This window comes from Amphiprion ocellaris, chromosome 7, assembly GCF_022539595.1.
Source record: "Amphiprion ocellaris isolate individual 3 ecotype Okinawa chromosome 7, ASM2253959v1, whole genome shotgun sequence".
NCBI lineage: Eukaryota > Metazoa > Chordata > Actinopteri > Pomacentridae > Amphiprion > Amphiprion ocellaris.
Window position 1 is genome coordinate 3,941,706 of NC_072772.1, and position 24,375 is coordinate 3,966,080.

Below are 24,375 nucleotides of genomic sequence, written 5' to 3' on the forward strand. Positions count from 1 at the left end.
TCTTGGAGGTGTGGGACTGATTAAAAACACACAAACACACTGGTTGTGCTTGCCAACACTTGGGACCTAATTCTTATGCGTTTGTCATACGGCTGCATTGCACAGAATAATGACTTTTGTGTGTGTGTGAGTTTTTTCATTCAACATTCAACAGAAGCATATAACTAGAGGAGGCCATGACCGACCACAAATAGCACTGAAGTGATGTTTTATGAAAAGCAGACATTACTGGATGGGTAGCTCATTTCCTTAAAGCAAAGAAAGATGTTTTCAGCAGCAACTCAGCCATGATTAGGTGAGGGGGGTATACTTACATTACCGTGAGAAAGCAACACCGACTGTGCTGTGGCTACTTCTCTCATCCTCCACCTGCAGCAGGTCTATTATTATCAACAGCAAGCAACAACCACACACAATCCCACGCTTTTACTACTGCTGCAAGAAAACAACGGACAACTCTGAATAAATATTACACATTCTTTCTACATTACTAAGCGACAGAGACTTCTCACGGATTGTTTCAGGTTTGTTTAGGAAACTACACTCTGATCATATTAGCCGAAAAGAGAAAGCTGCAGAAATAAATGGAGCAATGTCACCAAGTTGCAGGGTCACCATTTCTGCTGCACAGACGAATTTCTGTCTTTAAGGCAGGCAAAATGCCTTATTGATAGCTTAGTGCAAGTTCAGGCATTATATGCCAACAATGATAGTCTTATCTGTCTTACTAATAGAACTGCATCAGGATTATGTTACGTGACGCTAGTTCATTGATCATTGCAGAGCTAAAATTATTAGTAGATTAATTAATTAGTTGCCAGAAAACAAGTACACAGCTGCTTAGACCATCAACTGCCATGTTTCAATTCAAATCAATACACTTTGCATATCTATAACATGATGGCACATCAGTGATCAATGGATGGCATATTAGGAGAGCTGGACACACTTTCATCAGTCTCAAGCTAGAAGATGTTAAAGCACTTTTAAGGATCTCAAGTATAGTACAATCAGTATTGTTTGTTTTACAGCTGGACAAAAGAAGCAAAGATGGAGCAGATCAAACCTCAAAATAATCAGCAGATTAACCCTATGAACCCTAAAACTCTCCAGTGGGTTTCAGAGGCATGCTGTCTTTAAAAATTACATCATTTATTAAAGTCATAAATTGTAAAAACCCAAAGTATCATCAGATTTTCCACTTTCCAGTGGTCTGACAGAATTACACATCTGTGACAAGCCTTTTATGAAGAAAATGCTGCAAATCTAAGCTTAAAATTTAGATAATTACATTAAAATCACTGTATTCTATAGGTTTCTTTTTTAATGCCAAATACAAACCATTTCCTCTAACCAGATTCTATAAAAAGGAAAAAAATCATATGCTCCTCGGTGCAACCGTGATCACTAATCACACGACAAAAATTCAGACCTTCTGGCTGTACTAGCCTGAATTGTAGGCAGTTTGGAAATAAATTCCAAATTTTAAATAGTAAAATATTGTTAATATGTGGAGTCCACATTGTTCTCAGTAACTCCTATGTGCAGTTGGAATATTGATTCCGTGATTTTTCAATTTTTGTAAAAATAAATTTTAAAAAAAAGAAATCACAGAAATTCAACAGTTTTTTTGTTTGTATGATTTACTGTGCTATAAATGTGCCATGCTGCACAAAAGACATTTCTCAGTCCCCTGTATTTCTAGGCATCCTTGTGCTGTTTTCATAGAGGACTTTTTTATTGCAGCAAAAAAATGAGCCCACAGTAAATATAAATGAGACAGGAGCAAACAAAATATTCAGAAGCAGCTTTGGGTTCAGAGGGAACATTATTTTATGAAATTATTATCAGTAGTGTATTACTGTTGAAATAAACAATCGAGTAATCAATGATTTCATGACCAAAAAACATTTAACAAATCAGTTATCAAGCAAAATGTTTGTCAGTTCCGATTTGTTGGTTTTTGTATGGATGGACAACACAATCATCATAGTGATATCAACTTGGGCTTTTGGTAATTCTGATAGCCTTTTACAAAATACTCTAACCTAACTGAGAAAACAATCTCAGATTAATTTGTGGTTTTATGCAAACCTCTCAGATATGATGGTGTTGGACAAAACTAGCAATTTAAAGATAATGTGCTTAATAAATATTTGATTATTAAAAGGAAATCAGAATAATTAACAATGAACATAACTGTTAGCTGCAACAGTTAAAAGCAGTACTAATAACACACTGAATACAATGACAAAAGGAGACATTCTGGTCAGTATTGATATCGAGTCACATTAATGTAAATGTTAAAGCATCAGCAAATTGACAAGGTCTTAATAAGGCCAAATCACAGCAAAGGCTCTTTAGTCTAATGCTTATTAAGTAGAATTATGACAGGAAGCAGACTAAATTATTGCAAATTTGCAACTTTCCTAAATGAACAGCTGTAAGGCCAGAACGATGACTGTTTCTGCTCAGGACCCAGAGGGTTTGGCTAAGCACTTCTCATATATCCATCCACTCACAGATGTCTTTGCTGAGGACAGAGTCAGCACTGTTAGTAACTGAAAGTTTGTGAAGTACATTTATATGTATTTATACTGTATATATATAAAATGCTCAAGGCTGAGTATGGAGGAGAGGAGAAGAGAGGAGAAGAGAGGAGAAGAGAAGAGAAGAGAAGAGAAGAGAAGAGAAGAGAAGAGAAGAGAAGAGAAGAGAAGAGAAGAGAAGAGAAGAGAAGAGAAGAGAAGAGAAGAGAGGAGAGGAGAGGAGAGGAGAGGAGAGGAGAGGAGAGGAGAGGAGAGGAGAGGAGAGGAGAGGAGAGGAGAAGAGAAGAGAAGAGAAGAGAAGAGAAGAGAAGAGAAGAGAAGAGAAGAGAAGAGAAGAGAAGGAATGAGACACTAATCAAATATAGATGCCTGGTATCTCCATAGGCTTGTCCTTTGGCATCTATTAGAATTGCATTTGTCCTTCAGACCCCAACACCTACCTCTGGTCTATTTATATACACACTTCGGCACGATTTCTGTGTGTGGAGTATAATGCTGACATTTACTTGTCTTCATTTTCCCTTTCGCTTTGCGGTAAAGGAAAAAAAAACCCTGGGGAGTTTACTTATATCACACTAATAAGCAGCAATGCTCTCTACATGCAGGGGTAAAAAGGCGTCCTCTTGTTTTTCTAGTTGTCTGTTTTTTGCTGTTATTGACTTTATTTTTGTTATTTTTTAGTGTTTACTGACATGCATTGAGTTTAAATTGAATTTGCAAAGATCTTTTAAAACCAAGTCCTCTACAAATAAACAAACTTGTGTTTAGGGGCATTTGTTTGATCTTAATTTGAGCTGAGAGGTTCAAGTTTATGAGGCAGTAAGTCAATTTAACAGTCTGTGGTGCACAATTCATTTCTCACACCTCTTATCTCTGCATATAGATACTGAATCATGACAATAGCATTGGTAATTGTTAATATTTAATCATGACTTTCACAATTACATTTCACAATTAGAAATACAACCAGACTGAAGGGACGTTCCATGGAATCCCACCTGACCCCTTCAGAATCAACTGGACTTTTTAATGTCCACTAATTTTATATATAATGAAGCCATGCAAGATTTTATCTTCATCCTAAAAGTTACAGACCCTTGCTTGTAGTACATAGGGATGAGTACAAACTTCACTTTTTAATTCACGTTCTTTTTCCAGCATACTTTCATACATACAGGAGATAGAAACCCATAAAAAACACATTTGAGCTGTGTTAAAAACTGCAAGAAATCAATTTTACACCCGCTGCAGGTGACACAATCTAAAGCCAAAATCTTACTGTTAAGCATGATTTTTTTTTTCTATAACCAACTTTGAGCATCATGGGATGTAACACAGTTTCAGTGGCAAAACTGCAACTAGCCTAACGCGTTTGACAGAGTAATAGAAGCAACCACTGATATGCTGGATCTGTTTCAGGATAATTTAATGGAGAAAGCCTAAGTATTGGGTGATCTTTCAAGAGCCACACCACAATGTGGGAAAGGTTTTTGATCAGAGTAAGTTATAGCATTTAAAAGGTCATTTTTTAACCTACATTTTGATACCAGGATCATCTTTTAGCCATGATTCTTTCTGTGAGTTGAAACAACTTTCTGAGACGATATGGAATGGACATAAAATCGATATGTAGTTATAGTTTTTAACATACCTCAAATTTGTTTTTCATCGCGGAAAATGTGGCTATCTCCTGCAGTGGGATTAAAAACGTTGGAAAAAGTAACACAAATTAAAAGGTACAAAAATTCAACCCTCCCTAATGTACTTTGAGAGGATGTAACTTGGCAAATATTATATATTTTATTCATTAAATATAGTATGGGGTATTGAGCATAGGAATCAGCCGATTCTAAGGGGTTTACGTGGGAACTCTCAGATATAGTTCAGATATAGTTAATTTTATGAGGAATGACTGAAATAATTTGTTTAAAAAACCCCTGTTTCACTTCAGAAAAGAAGCCAGGTTTTTGAAGATGCGGGTACTGATTTAGACGTGTGGAACCAGACTAGAAAAGAAAAGATCTTGTAAAAGTTTTACATTTGAATTCGAGAAATATTCCTTTGGCAGCTGTGCGGAAAACTAAGAACCACACTGCCACCAGTATCTAAAAATTTTAAGCAATATCATACATAAAATAAATCCCAATCCGACCACTTGAATCAGATCTAAATGACAGATTCATATTTTTTCATGTCCATCTTCCAAACCCAATTTCAACGGAAGTAATGGGGACAAAATCCACAGTCTTTATTCAGTTCAGTTGAAGTTAATGAGGCTTCAATAGTCTGAATTATTAAATTAAGTGGGTACGTCCCCAAGTTACAGTCATTAGTGCCCAATGTTTTGGTGTTTCTCTAACAAGTATTTTGTTGCTGAGCTGTGGTAGGATTTGGAGCTGTAAACACTGCAACTTGTGAAGACTTTAAAGTAACTTTGAAGATTTGTTTCCCCTTTCTCTGCATTATGCATGATGAAGATTGTTTTTTTTATAAGCCAGTATTAACTGGAATATCAATCACAGTGGACAATGACTCTTTCAGTGTAAAAGCACGTGTTTAAAGACAGGCTTTACAAATATGTGACTTTATCTGTTTACAGTCACATGACTTTCATTGATGGCAATGAATTGAATTGAATTAAATTGAATTGAGTTACCAAGTTCAGTGTGTTTGGTCTAGTCATCTGACAGAGCACTCACTAACAAAGCTGTTGCTTTTATAGTGTCTTCTAAAAGTTTCACAGTGTTTCATCTCACATTTTACCGTCACACACCGAGCTGTTTCATCCGTTTGCTTGGAACAAACAGCGCAAACTATAGCGAAGGAATCTGAGATGTAAAGACAGCAGGAAAAAGTTTCAAAAAACAAGAGTGAGTGTTATTCTCCCTCTTTTGAATGTGGAGCACAAAAAGCCTAGAGGAGAAGAGCTAAGTAAATGTCAGCTACGCCTTTCTTTCTCTCACTGACACACACACACACACACACACACACACACACACACACACACACATACACACATCTATCTCAATCTTACACCCTCCCAAATGCTCATGTACTCCCAGGCGTATAATCTACCACTGTGCCCACACACACACACACACACACACACACACACACACACACACACACACACACACACACACACACACACACACACACACACACACACACACACACACACACACACACACAAGGCAAGTGTTCTTATTTGTATTCCTACTATCTGGAGCTTGCGCTCTCTGGCAGACACTATCAATTGCATAAATATTCATACGCTAGTCAGGGTGGCAAGCTTCATCAGCCCCCTCTCTTCCTGCAAGTGTGATTGCAAACGTAGACACACACACACACACACACATACAGACACACACACACAGACCTTTCTCATACTGTGGTGATGCATTCCTAAACAATGCTAACCTTCCACATGCAAATACAGCGTTGTGAATACTGAATTGTTGAGAGCTGCCACAGCAGGGTCTTTCATCACAGGCTAATGAACCATGTTAGTGTCTGTCTGTCACCCCATGTGCACACACACAGACAGACACAACACACACACACTTAAAATGGATGTCTAAGAAGGAGTGTGTGTTTTTCCCCCTGTGATTGAAGGCACTTATCACTCATTTCCCGGTTGATTAATTGGTACAGCGGATCTCCTGGTAGATTAATCGCATCTGTGCAAAAGACTTTTTATGAGGTGGCTGAAACCTATGTTTGCACACACACACACCCACATACACGCGCACGCACACACACACACACACACACACACACACACACACACACACACACACACACACACACACACACACACACGCACACACACACACACAAAGCACAGGGACTATCAGTCAGTCCTTAGCTGCCCTTCTTCAGCCATTAAAGACATTAACTTGAACTCACTCTGAGTTAAAGAAAAGACATTAAGAAATCAGTAAATAATTAAAAGACCATAACTGAAGCTACATTTCTCCTCAAAGACACAACATTAGTAGACTTTTAGTGGGAAGCTGATGTTGTCAACTTCATTAGAGTGGGTATACGACTGTCCCTCACCATCATTTTGTGGGTAGGAAGCCATTAAGGTACCAGTGGTGGATAGACGATTCAAGATTTTTGTCATTGTGCATTTGTCATCTTCACGCACCGACTTTTTCTCCTACATCTTCACGGCTCATTGCTCTCATTCTTGGTCTCTTTCTCTCCCACGTACGCACACGTGTTGCAGCCATTCAGCTCCTCCGACCTGAAATATCAATTTGCATTTCTGTCTCACAGCGAGCACAGCACACACGTATGAAGCGATACCATCATTCACTCTCAGTGAAGCCTCGCTCTTGTTCTTTTCAGCCTCACTTTCCTTAGCTGTGATTGAAAGGGTGATTGTATAGCATGTGCATCGCCGTCATAATGCAAGACTTGAACCTACAACTCAACGCTTCTCTCGCTATTTGCCTCCCCCTCCGTTTCTTCAGGCTGATACATCCTCTTATCTTATCAAAGCACAAAGGCAACATGAGCATGGCGAGAAAATGAAAGTAAAATAAACAGAGATGGAGTACAAAGTCTTGCACTGTCAGTTAGATCTACAGAGGAGGAAACACAAAGATTTAGAGATGAAAAAAGCAAATGCAAGATAAGAGAATTTTCAGTGTTGGTACCAAAGCTGTAGTTTGAGAAGAAAGCAAACCAAGTTTTCTGTTTACAGATTACCACCTTTGTGTGTGAGTGTTTTATCGAACAATAATCACGAAGGAAGGAAGGAAGAAAGGCAGGAAGGAAGGAAGGAAGGAAGGAAGTCACTGTTAACATACTGCAGTGAACACACACTGGCCTACTGTTCCTCCAGCTTGTCGTTTGTCCTCTGTTAGTTCTTCTGAGCAAAAGTGGATGACAATCCAAGCCAACATCTAATATTGAACTGTGCTACAGCATTACACAGGTGGTCACACTGAACCTCCGATTTCCACTGACCATTCAAAAAAAAGCTGAAAGATGCCCACATCCTCAGAAACATAGACAGATAAGAGAAAGACTGAATACCTACTTTAATTGTACTTCAAATAAAAAGCAAGTAAATAAAAGAATAATGGCCTGCACATACACTACCAGTCAAAAGTTTGGACACACCTTCTCATTTAATGTTTTTTTCTTTATTTTCATGACTATTTACATTGTAGATTCTCACTGAAGACATCAAAACTATGAATGAACACATATGGAATTATGTAGTAATATAGTTTTGAAGCTCCTTTTGATTTATAACACAGTACAGTCTCCGCAAGCCTCCTATGCAGTACCAGTACTATAAAAAACTACTCAGGTCATGTTAGAACAAGCTCAAAGATTAAAATGGATCTTTTTACAACATTCATGTCAGAAAATGGATCTACACAAACTGCAAGACAGCAAAACCAAACTTCATCTGATTGTCCAACAATTAAAATGCGACTAAAGGGCAACTAAGCACTGATCATGCAGGAATTCAGGTTGATTCTAAAATTAGTCCAGCAAGACCAATAGAAATGAGGCTCAATCTGTGTCTGCCCAGCTGAAGTGAATATCAATATGAATTAAGAAGCTAAAAACTTAAGTCGAAAACCTGGATATGTTTTCTTTGAATTCTCTTTATGTCTTATATTCCTAAAATGAGCACATAATATATTTGATAAAATGTTTAAAAAATTATTGACAAACGCTGACTAGAATGTCCAGAGTGCTAAAAGATTGATATTAAGATTACCTATATATTTAATGTAATATGAAATTTAGCAAATCGAAAACATTCTTACATTTTAAGAAATTGTTTTTTGAGCTTCCAGAAACAATAATAAACCCTTTTAAAAAAAAATATACTGACTAATGGAATAATGAAGTTATTGTTTCAGCTCTTGAAATCATTTCTGACACCTGATGATTATTGAGATGCAGAATAAGTCGTGGCTGTTGTGTTCACTCTGAAAGACTTGCCACCACAAGGCACACTGCAGCACACTCCAAGCGCCAAGCGCTGCTTCCGCCACCCTGAGTCAACAGCTTCCTGGACTCCATTCATCCCTTCCTGTGTCCATCCATTCATGATTGGTCTCATCTGCATACAGCTGGCTTCTTTGGCACAACAACTCTTTCAATTAAGCAACACTGAAGACATGAAAAATAACCCAACAGTGGGCATATGGTGCAAAGTAGCTGTTCCATATTTCACATGCACTTGCACCTCATTTCCATACACATAGAGCGCGTTGAGAAGCAGCAGGCAGTAGGCCTATAATTGGGGCAGCCATAAATAAGAAACAGAGCGACGCCTGGATTTCTGCTGATTTGTTTTGCAGGAGATGAATGTGTGAATAAACTGATGGCTCTTCATTTTAATAACGCTGCAGTCTGCCGGTGTCATCCCTTGCTCACCTATCTTTAGTTTCACCTGCAAACAGCTCACAGCTATAACTTGCTTCACTTACTTCACTTCTTACTCACCTTTTTTTTCTCATTTACAATTATGCCTTGCTCCTTGACACCCTTCCAGTGCAATGATCTACATCCACCTCCTTCTTAACCTCACCTGCTTTCTAGAGTCGTCACTGTGGAGACAAATGTTGCGTTTTTCATGTTAATTACAAACTGCCTGCCTCCTCTATCTCAGTCTGATTAGTGGCAGAAAAAAACAAAACATAATTAAAGACAGCCATAAATACAAGTGCTACACCAAAGACTTCAACGATGTCTGCAGGTATGTATACACACATTTCTTCATGAAATAATGCAGCAGCACTAATCCTAATCTCTGCTGCCTTGATAATTCAGCGATATGCAAAGCTGAAAATCTGACTTTCCTTCTCTCGTCCAAACACTGGCTTCCTGGCACCTCCCTAGCTCTGTGTTCCCATTCATCAGTGGGAAGAAAGAAAAACACACACAGAGATCAATGCAACTCCTGTTTGTGTGTGTGTCAAGAAAAACAAAAAAATGCACTAGCTGATAAACATACAGACGTTCATAAAAATCAATACTCATCTACTCCATCTGCTGCTCTCATAAAGCTTGCCGACAGAAATAAAAGCTTTTCTGAGTGCACGCCGGTATGCATCACACTGAGAGGATAGACCACTGCGTGATCCAAACATCAGACTCTGGATATGAGGATTATTATGCATCTCAAGACGTTGGATGATGAGGCTCTGAATACAGGAACAATAAAGACTGCGGGTGATTAAGAGTAAACTTGAGAGAAGCAGCTACTTTCAGCATGTGAGTCACGCCAGATACAAGGACAGAGACAGGGCTAGAGCCTGCCTCACATCAGTCTATGTGACAGGCTTGTGGGAGGCAAAACTATCTCTTCCTACACACTGGCAGAAGAGATACTGGCAGTGGATGTCTGTGAGCATTTCTGAGAAATAACATCTTATCCTGGATCACTGTGTCTTCTAACGTTTTTTCAATCTGCAAAAGAAAACAAGGTACCGATTGAATCAGCTACGGTCTGGAAGCAACACTACAAAATTCTCATTGGCTCTATGACCCCCACTGATGTTCATTTTCCTTTATTCATAGCTTAAATACAACTTTGAATTCCCTCAGGTCAAGCTAATTTAAGTGGTAAATAGTTTAATGACAGATGATGAGGTTGGAAGATGACACATACTGCTCCATGATGGTTCAAAACTTCAGCACAGCCAAGTTCCAACATAACGAGGACAGGATGTGTAGCCAAACACCAAATCCAGTGCCCATTTTCCAAAACAATCTTAAATGTAGCTCAAAACTATACTGTGGGCATTTGGGCTGGACACGTTCAATAAGCTTCACATGGAAAGCATCCAACAACTGCACTTTCAGTATGGTCCAGCTAATAAACTGACTGGATGCTTATATGCTGAATAAGCTTGCCCACGTAGGGAATAATTTTGGATCAAAATGCTTCTAATCATTTTTGTTTGCTTTTGGTTTGGAAGCTCCTGACAGCTTGTACATTTTTTGTGATGCCTGGTGAACAAGGGATGTGGGCGTTGCGATGGAGCCAGCAGGCGTCGGGCCACGGGTCCTCAAGGCAGCCCAGTTTCCACAGCAGGTGCAGTACCATCATGGAGCAGACCCACTCCACTCTGGCCTGCTTACCATTCCCAGCCTTAGACACCACTGGCCCCAAGAGACTGTCCGCTAAGAATAGAAAGTCAGCGTGAGACTGGCCTTCTCTGTGTGTCTGTTTGTGTACAGGCCATGCACATCTATCAAGCTGCCTATGCAGTATACACCATCAAAGACAAAAAGAGACAGCATGCATGTAAGAACTGTGACCTCACCCCAATGTTTCTGAAGCAATGACTGATCTCAAGATGAAAACTGGCTTCAAAAATCAGCAGCATCTTTCCTTTAGTTTGGAGCCAGCATATCTAACGTTGGATAATAACAAGGTATGCAAGGGTCAACCATCACAAGCATTCAAAAAAGAGGGGGAAATTTAGTATCTTTATATAAAGATGTGTTCTTCTGGAGAAAGCTTGTCAAACTTGCTGCAGGGACTTTAACACACAAGGAAGCAGGAAGTTGGAAACGAGGAACATGGGAAGCATGTGATGCATTGTTTGTGGTGACTCATAATAAGGAGCAAAAGTCAGAATATATTGGTTCAAGATGCACATTTTTATGCCTTTAAACTGTAGAATTTTCAATTTTATCATATATTGTTAAAAAAACAAAAGTTGCATTCATACTAACACCTGCAAGAAAGAAATGAAAGCAGTAATTTGAGGCCAAATTTGTTTTTATTTGGCATTAATAGTGGTATGAAGAGACTTTTTTTTTAGAGTTTGAGGCTATATTCACACTAACAAGTTTTCATTTTGAAATGGTGTTCTAAAGCAAAATCCATCAACGTCCAGACGAACATCTTCCGTATCCATGATGTCCATGCATACCAACATGCATGAATACACAGATCACATAACCAACATACAAGGGTATGAGAATGCTGGTGTTAAAGTGAAGCAGGTGGTTGGTTGTTTAGTTGTAGAAATACCACAGAGGGAGCACAGCAACGGTGAAAAGTAAGACCACAGATTTCCTGAAATGCACAACAGCTGCTAGCTGAGACACCAAAGTAAACAAGGCTTGTTATCCATATTGGATTAACTAAAGGTAGTCAAGGTTGATGTCTTTGTATAGTTCCAGAGACAGGTCACAAGACACAAGTGCGATGAATTAGGACACGACATGTAATCCTAATTAAAACACAAACAGAAAGCAAATACTGGTGTCTGCATCAGCCCGTCCAAAACGCAACACTGGAGCTTTCAAACTGAAAGTCAGCGGCATTTCCTCACTCTCCATTTTAGAGGCCCTAAAACTGCAGAGTCGTGTGGATGCTATGCATACATGCATAGGATAAGGTCTGTGTTTTAAAATGAGAGCTTATTAGTGTGGATGTAGTCTGCGTGAAAGTTCAAACCCAGCATGTTGTCTCACCCCCACAGACCTTGCCAACTGCCGCCCCAAATCCGACATCATAAAGGCATGCAGGCAGGCCGTTCTATCTATCTCATTCACTGTTTAGCTATCCACAAAGCACTTTAGCTGCAGCAGACTGACGCCCTTACTTCTTGTAGAATAAAGTAGTGTGTGAGCAAACTTGGAGCTTTTTTCAGTCCCTGAAATAAAGTCTTCAGTTTCCATGGCGCCACCAACAGCAGTTATTCCACTTGTTCATATGAGTCAGGACTCCCTTGTTCTCCAAGATCAACTAATGCTAATTAGTGTCCTGGAACTACCATGTGTCCCACTGACTAGAAATCACTCAAGCACACACGTTAAAAGTCTTTCTGACAGTACACATGTAGCTACATGGTCAAAAAGGAGCACAATTTGTCAAAGCTCATTGTGCAGTTTGTCAGTCTCCAGGAACACAAAGGAAACTCTTTGTGCACAGTGTGGCACTGCAGAGTGTGTGCCATCTTCAGAGGACTCTGTGATTTATGTTGCGTGTCTATATGTTTGCACATGCATGTGCTGTAAGTAAAAGCCGTGGACTCCCCCTCAGGACTAGAGGCAGCAGACTCTTTAATATTTCAGAGCAGTGATAAATAAGTCAGACAGACTGCAGAGAGATAAGGTGACTCTGCGGGTGAGGGGAGGGAGGGGAGGACGAAGGGGAGGGAGACCAAGGTGGAAAAAGAGACGAAGGAAAAATAGATATAGCAAGGTGGAGAGAGATACATAAGGTAGTAGAGCAAAAGGTCAGAGAAGACATGAAAAAAGGAATGGAGAAAGCGCAAAGCCAAATTCAGACACCTCCAACAAAAAGGGAAATATCTGCCTCAGTACAAACTGACAGTAAGCTAAACATTTCACCATACAGGGAGGGACAGCAGCCAGTAATAAACAGCCATAACCTAAAGTATCTCTTAAATCCTCAGCAGTACAACAGACCAGTCAGATGTGTGATTCAGAGGAAGAAGTTGTGTCCTTCACCGTTCCTGCTTCCTCTCACACACATCTCCAGTTGCACTCCAGTGGCAGAACTAACCTGAAGACACCGAGGGTGAACGACAGACTTTGATTTCTGAGGATAAAAGAGATCATGAGGCAGATCAGAAAGAGAGAAGAGTAGGTAAGGCGGAAGGAAGAGGAGTCGGTGAAGATATGGGGGGGGCAGACAGTTACTGTAAGGAAAGGTCAACAGAGACAGAGAGCAAGTGTGAGCCAGAAGATGAAAAACAGACCAAAGAGGTGGAAAAAGTATGTCATTCCTTCTTTGGGGAGGAACTGCCCCATGGTGCCATGGCCTTCAGCCTGGCAGACTTAGGATCAAAAGATGGCAAATTTTCCCAGACATTCTCGTACACAATCTAACTCGCAGTTTGCTGTGCCATTACACTATGTTTAGTCTCTGTCTGTCAGCTATGTTCTCCAAACAAATTCTTTAAGTCTCTGAATCTACACATACAAGGTGCTTTCTGACTAACAGGACTTGTGCTGCAGCCCTAGAAAATCTTTAGGCTGCGAGTGAGGCATAGCCTCTCAGCAGTCAGCCGTTTTTATCCTCATCTCGTCTGAAAGAAATAACTTCTTCCCCGCCTTTTCTCCACCTCCAAACAGCAGCTTTAAGCTCCCTCTTCCACTATCTTCACTTCTACTTCTGTAAGCCAGTAGCATTTTTATTTCTCTGCTGCTCTGTCAGTCTCTCTCATCTCAGCATCTCTTCCCCTCTGTCGTCCTCTCTCCTTCCTCCAACTAAGGGCACTTCTCATCCATGCCATCATTTTCCTCTCCTCTCAACCTCAATAAAGCATCTCTCCTCCTCTGAGGAGCATTAGTATAGCTGCCAGCTCTGCTGCTGGATAAGCTCATTAAACCAACCCAAGAAGAGGGCAACATTCAGACTTCTCGGGGTAACTAACGCATGCAGGTACTGGATATACTGGAACACACACACATACGCACGCACACACGCACACAAGTGAGACAGGGAAATACAAAAAAACCTCAAAAAAGCTCTAACAGAAAAGGAGAGAAGAATTAATGAAAAATAAAAACATACAGAAGACTGGAAGAGGGATGATGGAGAAAAGAACCCACAGAGCAAATTTTGTCCCAATCTCCCCAGTGGGATTAGTGTAAATCTAACCTGCCCTGCTGTCTCTTCCACTCCTTATAGCCTCAGCTTAGAGGCACTCTCAGGAAGAGAGTAGGGATCCTACAAGCCTTGAGCTCTTAGCATGAGCTCACATCACTATAAGCTTCCTCTGCACCACACTAATCAATTACCAACCCTGCTTATCTGCCTAAAAACTTCCCATCCATCCAAAGTCATCATCAGCGTCAAAACCTCCGTTAAAAAGCTCCTTAAACCGAGACCCATTTACCAATACACTGCATCTGAAGTATACACAGCAGTGTGTTAAAGTTTTAGGTACTAAAAGCAAAATGAGCATGCTTTTCAAAAATAGCTCGTAACCTCATTCAAAGTGCATTAAAGAGCCCATATTACATGCATTTTCAGGTGTCCAATTTTACTTTTGAGGCCCACTAGAACATGCTTTAATGCTCAAAAACTCATTATTGTTTTCACACTGTACATTGCTGCAGCATCTGTTCTCACCCTGCATCTTAGCTCATCATTGGTTACATGCCATAGCTTGTTTATTTTAGAACAGGCAAAGGGATGTGGTTCTACCAAAAGTGGCTCTAGTCAGGAAAAATGTCAGACTTTAGGAAGATGAACTTTGTTTGATGGTGTGCCAAACTTGCCGCTCAGCAGGTGTTATGAAAATGTATTACATGACAACGCATATAAATTGCAGAAGAAACTATTCAGTTACAAATGAGGTGTTTCACCAAGTAAGAACAAGTGTTTCTGTGGGAAAGAGCAACTCCCTTTGTTATACACTTTGGGCTTTATAAATGTACTGATATTTTACATGTACAGCACACTAAAGGAAAAAACACCCAAAATCTTAATGGATAGACCTAAACAAAATGAAATAAATACTTGGCTTGACAAAGTTTGCTTCTAAACAACATCAGTTCCCATGTATACATTTTTTTTTCCAAGGTTGTTGCAAGCATCTAGGAAAACTTGCTACAGTTCTGCTATAGATTTCAGCTTTTTCTGTCATGTCAGGTAATCCCAGACTGATGATGCTGAGATCAGGGCTCTGCAGGGGCCTCACTCTGTGTGGCAAGATTCCACGTTCTTCTTACTGCTGAAGATAGGTCTTCATGACTCTAGCTGTATATTTTGGGTTACGGTGCTCTAAATGCGCCCTTGATTGTCCAACATTATTGATAAGAATATAAACATCTAAAGTGCCTAAAAAGTTTAAACAGTGCTGTTGTCCTGTTTGGCAGTGCACCAATGGTGGTTTGAAGTCACGTAAATTACACAACCACAGTTTAGTTCACATTATTCCAGTAACCATCTTTAATGCAATAACCTGCAAAGGCCGTAGCATGTCAAGAAAATCTGAGATGGAGGTTGAAGCCAAGACTATTCGAAGTGTTTCATCAGAAAATGCAAGAATTATTTGTCAAAAAAGTGCTTTGATAAGGAATTAATTAACTGATTCAAATCACACAAAAAATACCAAACCTTCTCTGGATCCAGCGTCTCCAATGTGAGGACTTGCTGCTAGAAGAAGCAATTTGAAAATCTTTAATGAACACTGACATTTTCAAACCTTTTCTGACATTTTGACCTATTAATCAATAATGAAAATGATCATCAGCTGCAGCCCTAGAATCAGAAACCTTGCTGCCTGACTTGCGCTCTCCATTCCTATATGTTTTGTTTTAAATCGGGGCTTCATTTTAAAAGCAGCAGAAGATTTACTTGTGAAGATGATGTATGGCACTGGGTTAAAACATTTGCATTTGTTCTGCAATAACAGAAGGTTTAAAAAAATGTGTCATGATTCACCTTGTAAACCATCCAAGTGCTGTATGTTTTAATTCCAACATTAGCATAAATTACTGGTGCATAATGAGATACAATACAATGATGATTTAAAACCAGATAACTAGCCAGCCAAGAATTTCATATCAGCAAGAACTTAATCCCACTGTAAAAGGCTTATTTAAGGTCAGAGCATGTGAACAACTCATTTCTGATTTCTTTTAATGAGGCCAACAATTTCTCTGGACGCCTCAAACATAAAGCTTGGGCAGCCAGTAGATATTTCCGACGAGAATGTGACTAAGTGCAGGGTTTACCCTCAGCCCTTCTGCTTGTGGCCTCAGCCCCTGTTGGCATGCTTTAGGATTACAAACAAAAAGGTCAGACAAATCCAGATTGGAATCAAGTTGAAATCCCATTGGAAGATTAAGTTTATTTATTGCAGTTATTCTAATGAACATGTGGACTTTGTTTTCAATCTGTTTACAAATAACTCTCAATCTGCTTCTTTGCCCATCTTTATGTTAACCCTGTTTATCCTTTTCATTCACTCTTCCACCTCATCCCTGGTGGTAGTGGTTCACCAGAAAGCCTCACCAGTGTTAGATGGCCCCACCCTTCCCAGTAAGTATCCCGTATAAAGGAAGGGACCACAAAGGAAATAGAAAGAGGGTGAAAAATCTCTTGCTGTAGGATCATAAATCTCATAGGGCCATAATCAACAGTACATGGCAGAAGGCCAGCAGGACCCTGGTATACAAGCAATCACACATGCTTTGGTCTGAGAATGAATGCTGAACACGCACACGTGCGTGCACGCAAGATCCGTCTGCCTCCTAATTTTAATCACAAGCACAAATTAATGGCATTCTGTGGAGTCCGAGCCTTTCTCATATCCCCTGAGCCTTTGTTACGGTGTAAATTAAAGACAACCTGGCTCAGGATTGGTTCACCGCAAAGGTTATTTGAAGGTTTGTAGCTCACAGTTATTCTCGTGAATAGAAACCATGTGTAAATATCAAACATTCATATCAGCTGCATTCCTCCTGTCTGGATGGATCCACGGCTGGACGGCTGTGCAGCACGTGTGTGGGGCGGACCAGCTCCAGCAAGCTAACCTGAAACATACACACCAACATGTGGGCAGAAATATTTACTGAAATAAAGTTAGAACAGAGTTCACATTCTACAACTGAAAACGAAGCCTCCATTATGTGCTTTATTATGAGAGGCCTTAGAAATGTCAAAATTGTCTAAGGCAGCTTGTCCAACTTCTGAGTAAATAAGCAAGTGGCAGACTAACACACCCAAGAGGCTTGTTTTCTTCTACCTGGATGCACCTGCTGTACCCACAGCTCCTTGTGGCCGGTGCAAACAGAGAAAGAACCACTACTGTGAGCATTACGAAAATCATCGCTCAGTCTCTTTGCACATACAATCTCACCAGTGTCGCTAACATCTGCAACTCGTTACCTTCTTTCAGCCGACATTCTTCTCCTGTCGTCCCTCACTGCCAAGACAGCGAGCGGGCAAACTCCAACTGACTCATCTGTTTTCTCAATCACACACAGACAAACAAACAATTGTGTAGCTGGCGCTCACATGCAGACTCAGCTTCCTGGAGTTGGATGCAAATCGTAGACGATACTGCACAAGCATTCTTTCATTTCAGCATTTTATATAACTGCCATGTAAGTGAAGAATGCCCCCCTTTCAAAACAAAGTGTAGATTAGACTGAGCAGCCTAGTCAACCCCAGCCATGTGATTAGATTAAGCAACTCTTAATCAGCTACAGAGCAAAAACACACGTAGAAGCATAGTTACATAGCGTTGCTTAGTATGAACAGATACAGGGCTGCTGTAGGCGAGCATTATGCATTCAGCGCCAGACTTGCAGCTTTATAACGTCTCAAGCTGGATTTTAAACCTACACCTCCAACACAATCCGTATGCCTGGCATTTAAAAAAGGCAAAACATCACATGAGGGAGTATGTTAGTGCACCACTTTGACTAACCGAGCGTGGAGTGCAGCTGAGACAGTGTGCACACGGTGGGGTCAGGGGAGACGCTATAATGGGGAGACAGCAGGTTGACATGGACTTGAAGATGGAGATTTTGTGGTCCATTCATTCACTGCCAGTGTCCCTTTGGAGAGGAGGATAAGGTGACAAAGGGAGGTGGGGAAAATAGGTGAAAAGAGGGTGATGGGGTGACAAGAGGGGAGGGGATTGGCAACCAAACACAGCAGCTCCGTTACCAAACCCACCCTTCAGCCCCATGTCAGCTCAAACTGGGCGAAAAGTGGGGAAAGTGGAGGAGGACAAAGGGAAGCTAAACAACACAGTGCTCAAACTTCACAAACAACTTTCCAGACAAGAATTCCTCCCACAAAACTGCACATACACAGTGTGATGTGATGGGTGTGAGTGAACAATGACCTTGTGCCTTCCTTCTGCTTCAAGGAGGTGTATATTTAGTCAAGGGGGTTTAGCACAAGTGTTTGACGGAGAAGGTGTTAAATTATTGAGCAGCCAGTGCCAGCAGGGAAGGATGGCACACTGAGGCTGAAGAAGGCACTTATCTGGCACGACATGCTGCTGGCAAACACACACACACACACACACACACACGCACACACACAAACCTGTCACACAGACACACACATAAACACCTATCAAACCTGAGAAGTGCATGTTTTTATTAACTCACTAAATGCTCTTATCTTTTAAAGAGAGGAGTTGGTTTTAACGGGAAAAGACGCACAGAGGCGAAAAATGTTATTACAGTCAGGAGCCTCACATTTATTTAATGGAAAAAAGGATGGTGGTGGAAAAGAAGAGATTACAGATGTTTACTCCGGGGCTAAACATTTAGATTGGTCGGCAGGCAGCAACCCCATTCATCCATTTATTTGCTGCGTTTCACTCCTTGAATCCTCAGTCGCTCGTTGACAGTCCACTCACTGCTAGAAAAGCAAACCTCACCACCCGGGACGAATTACCAAAAGGTCAGAGGACTTTTCGGCAGAGCTCTCCAGCTCTCTGGTCTCTTCTTTGCTTCACAAGTATTTTTCCAACAGTACATGACCTCCCGTGTTCTCTCCACTTTCCGCTTCACTCAACTGCAAGGGAAATGTTGAGCGTTGGCTTTCGCCACAAATGACAGAAGTGGGTAGGAGGATAATATTGATAATGAGCAATTTTACTGGTCCTCATTGTATGTATTTCTCTTGTTTTTACAGTCAAAGTGCAGAGCTTACGGCTGGAGCAGCCAGAAATTCAGTCCTACTCATGGATTCCTCAGTGTGTGTGTGAATAAACCTGTGCTGTTGATGCTTCAGCCTGAGTCAGGTGGTGAATCGAGTCTCTTGTAGATGTAAGATCATGAACCAAATTCACTCTATACAATGTTGTGTTATAGTTAATACAGAGGAATGAGCTGTGTGGTAGAGTGTTAAAATGTTCCAGCCCAACACCTAGCGATTGCTTATATATTCACAGAGGTGCGAGTGTGTGTGTGTGTGTGTGTGTGTGTGTGTGTGTGTGTGTGTGTGTGCGTGTGTGTGTGTGTGTGTGTGTGTGTGTGTGTGCGTGCGTGTAGTGTAGTGTGCACAGGGAGCATGCTGCAAAAAGAATACAGAAATCCACTCTAGAATTATTTGTGGCTAAAACTGGAAAAACAGGCAGGCCAAACGACATAATAAAGCAATTTTTGCGACCGTACAGCATCAGCAGAAGGAACTTCCAATAAATCACCTTGTGATCTTTGTTTAGCAAGAAGCTGGAAAGACACCCTGAACAGCTGTCCGACGCTGCTTGAAAAAGAGTCAAAGACGTCAGATTCATCTGCTTGTAGCCTCTAAATGACCAAACAGGTGGGAATAACATATGCTATTAAATGATCACGGTGCACAACCATGCATACAAAATTTTTGCCTATCTCTCAAATACGATTCATGAACTGACGCAGCTTTTCAGCACAAATCAAAGAGCAACAACTGAACAGGTTTTAATGGGCAGTTAGTCAATGCCGTTTTGTGAAAGTCAAAATCAGTGCAACAAGAATGGCCTAACTGCCAGCTCCTATTAGAGGATGTTTTGAATTGCACTTTCCAGGTTAATTATTTACCAAGCCGAGTTCTCATGAAAGCAGAACATTAAATATGATAAATAAAGTGACAACCCCCTCCCAAACAAAATCGTAGATGCAAGATTCTCAGATGCCAGATGAGACAAACTTTTATTTACTGTCCATAAACCTGTTAAAACAGATTTATCAGACACTTTGGCAGTATTTTCATTAATTCAATTTCAAGGAAGTATCAGTCTCTTCACCAGCTAGATGTTTACTGTGTCCATCTGCCATTGGTGCTAGTTAGGTAGTTCACAGTGGAGTGTTGCCAGAAGCAGTGCTGATGAGAGCAGTGGAAGTGAACTGAAACAGTAAAACTGAGAAACAGAAAACCAAAACACTGACCCAAAAGACACTATAATAGCTCTACAGAGGTGATAAAATTAGTGCTTCGTTGTCAAAATAAAAACACAGACCACAGCTGCTTTAAAATTTCAGAGTTTTCCTTTTCAATTTGTTTAGCTAATGTCATTTATTTCAAAATAAGTGCCCGTGAAGTCAATTTTATAAACTTGCAGAGAGCACAGATAGTGTGAAGCAGGTGTGTGTTCCTGATAGGCTTTTTGCATTTCAGTCTCACAGTGAAGTCGTCTCTCTCTGGAATGTAACACCAAACTGCCCCTGTCATCTCCATTTGAACCGTCAACATCCATGAAGGAGAAAACAGCTTCTTCTGCAAGCTTGCAACACACACACACACCCACACACACACCCACACACACCCACACACACACATATTCATACACTCAGGCTCATGTTGGTGTCCTTGATCTTCCCACTCTCCCTCTCTTCGTTTGCTCTCTCTCTCTAATCCTGTAATGCCAACAGTGCAATTAGTCACATGCCGAGTCTTTCTTTCATCTCTCCAGTCAGTGAGTATGAGCTCAGGAGGAATTCAAACTCCTTGCTATCTAAAGTACATAACCCACTCTCCTGGTCCTGGAGTAAAATGCAAACATGCACAGAAACATATTAAAATACCACAAGTTCACACACCAGCCTTACTGACTGTAAAATGTCCTTGATTTTAAAAGGAAGGTGAATTATGCTGCAGCAAATGTCCTGTCTACTCTGTACTTCAAGAAATGAATAATGAAGCTAGAAATTAAATGGCAATTCAACCTGAATATGAAAAGGTGAACTAAGGACAAGCTAAGAGATGGACAAAGATGAAGAGAAGCCCTCTCAAAGCGGTCGTCATCCCTGTGGTTCTGGTGTTTCGTGTACTTCTCTGCTCTCTTGTCGCCTCTTTCAGTTAGGAAACATATCTATCACAACCCACTTGCAAACAAACAGCACCGATCGAAACCACATGAAAGAGTGAGCCAGGATGGAACAAGAAATGTACAGAACAGAAGTTAAAAAGGATGGCAAAACAGACAGAGAGAAACAGCCCCTGCACTCAAGTTAAACAGGCTCATGGTGAATGTCTTCTTTGTACTCTACAGTTAAGGTAATTTTGCAGCGCCCGAAGCTACAACCTGACAGCGAGACAGGGAGGGGCGAAGCACGGCTGACTCTCCACATCCCAGTAAGGAACAAATGGCTCATGTTGCTGTTAAATGGATGGAGAGCCCAGGGTTATCACTTTCATGCAGGTTATTCCCATGTGTCAGCTAAAAATCAATCTCCATTTAACAGATAAATCCCCTCACTGAGCCAACATCTAATATGACGGAGACTGCCGCCGGATATGCCCGCATTAAGCACCGATTTTAAACACTCGGAAAATTGAATTTGCGTTGTTGTGCGCGAGTGGGTGTTTGGTGCAAAGAAAAGAGGAGATTTCCAGATGTTATCTAGCACTGACTGATGATTCATCTGGTAGTAAACTGATTGGTTACACTGAGTAGAACAGTGACAAACTTCATGAAGGATTCAATTTTCTTCATCAACTTTCTATCCTCCAACCTGCTGGACTCACATCACAGGATTCAAATCAACCCCCGAACATGCTGTGAATGCAGATCAACACTAAAAAAAAAAAAGAGTTTTACTGTTTTTGAAAGCAGCTCGGCTTTCTTCCCCATTTCCTGCCTTCATGCTAATGTGATGATATTGATCTTCTCAACTATTTTGTGGCACGAAAGCATCTGTTTTGCCTGTCAGTGTGAAGATACAGCAATTACATCCTACTTTTTAAAACCTCAATTTACAGCCTGCACTCTTTTCAAGCACATGCTTGTTGTATTCAGAACATGAGAGAGAACATATAGGAGAAAAACATCTTCTGTAAGCTTAGAAAGATAAAATGAAGAAGTAATATTACATATTGTAACCAGTCTTGCCCATGATTTTGCAAATGAATTACTGAAGCAATTTTTTCAGCAAAATGTATAAAATTTATTTATTTATTTGTATTATTTTCTACACTGTAGATTAATATTGAAGATTAACACTTTTTTGTTTAGAACACAATTCTATATGTATTCTTTTATAGTTTTGATGTCTTCAGTATTTATCTACAATATATAAGATAATTAAATGAAAACCACTGAATGAGAAGACGTGTCCAAACTTTTCACTGGTAGTGTAGCCTATTTCCAGACTCTCACTTACAAGTACTACCAGCTTTTGTTAGCCTAAAGTTATAGTTAAGTGAATATTAATGACACAAGCAGTTTGCAAAAGTCACGTTTTTTCTGTTATTAATCAAAAAAATTATCCACAAAATTGATTTATTATAAAAAGAAACATTTGTTAGTTGCAGCCCTGAATGCAACTGGATCTACTACTTCTTCCCCTGCGGTTTCCCCCTGCTCTAATTTGATGGCACGCTCACACCCAAGTGATGATGTATTTTACATTTCTAACATTTACAGGATTTGTAAACGGCATCCAAAGCCTGCTGATGTTAATTCAAAGTCTTGGATGTGAGATAGATGTTGACACGGGTCCGACGCTGCTTTAATGAGCGTGTACGTGGTTTAGACGTGCAGAGTGCATGTGTCTGACACCTCACTCACTAGCCAGCTGAGGCAGTCTGTATTCCTGGTGTTGCTTTGGGCCACACAGCATCCCTCTACTTTATTCAATGTCCTTTGGCTACGTAAAAAACTAAAACTAAATTCAGTAAACAGAGAAGTTGTTTCTGAAGGCTGCTGTCTGGCAACCATTTCACACACTTCAAACGAGGGCGTGGGAATGAAAACAGACCAAATTGTTGCCCATGGACATGCAGTGATAAAACAGATGCTCGCATACATAGGCGAATCCTAACCGTCTCTTCCTGCTCTTAAACTCATCACTGAGGCTCTCCCACTCATTTTCTCCTCATTTTTCCATCAGATAAACATATATTTAGATTTATTTCTTCAAGTCCCTTAAGCATATGTGTGGTAGCTGTGGCGGGGCTAACAGGTTAGATCACTGATCTCTAAAAATGAACTCCACAGAGGGGAAGAATCAACGAGGAGAAAAAAGGCCGCAGGGGAAAAACAATCCAATGACCACTTTTGGTCAAAAGCTGCAGCAGTCAGCACCGCGGCCTAAAATTTAATTTCCCCTAAAAGAACAGCCACCTCTGTGCCTTTGGCTGCCTATTTTTAGCATGTTATCATCCTGCCTCAATCAGACCACAGCAGTCAGACTCAGAATGAAGGCTGTCAAAAGCAGCGTGGAGCTCCTCAGCGACCAGAAGTGGCCGATCAAACAGCGTGCAGCGTTTAATGCTGGAGCTGAAGATGAGAAAATGGGGTCTCCAGTCGGTTACAGTTAGCAGTTGTGTTTTCTGTGAGGCTCTGTTGAATCAGTACTGTCAGCTGAGGGGCTTGGTTGAAGTCCTACGAAACAATGCCACTGTACGCATGCTATGACTTCATAATGAATCAGTGTTTTCATGTTCCCATCTGACTGAGGCTTCAGCTCAAATGCTCTTTGTGTCGTTTACTGACAACTTTTTAAAAGGCTTTGTCAAACTGCTGACGCCTTGAACACGATGCCACATTGATGCTCTTGTGTCTGATGTCAACATTAGTTTGCACCGAGGAAGTAGAAAGAAAGAAGATCGACATGGGGGAGGACAGTGACCAGCAGATCAGTGATCGATGACCCATCTCATTTGTGCTCAGCTAGTTGTGCATAAAACTCTGAAGAAATTTGAGTTCATCCTTCTCCTTCCAACAACAACCATTTCAGACCCTGGGGAATGTGCGATTGTTCTGGCCTAAAAAAAAAAACATGAGAGATGAGTTTTGGAGTGATTTAAGCTGGAAACAGAGACGATTCAGCTCCCTTGCAATTTAAGGAAAACAGTGTGGATGTGTGCAAAGCTGTAGAAAAACATTAGGGGCCTTAT

General features: G+C 40.6%; 1 protein-coding gene across 1 annotated transcript in view; it reads right to left on the reverse strand.

Moving 5' to 3' along the window:
* The window catches only part of ppm1lb (protein phosphatase, Mg2+/Mn2+ dependent, 1Lb), a 53,342-nt gene that overhangs the window by 27,503 nt on the left and 1,464 nt on the right, over positions 1-24,375 (reverse strand). The window lies entirely within an intron of this gene.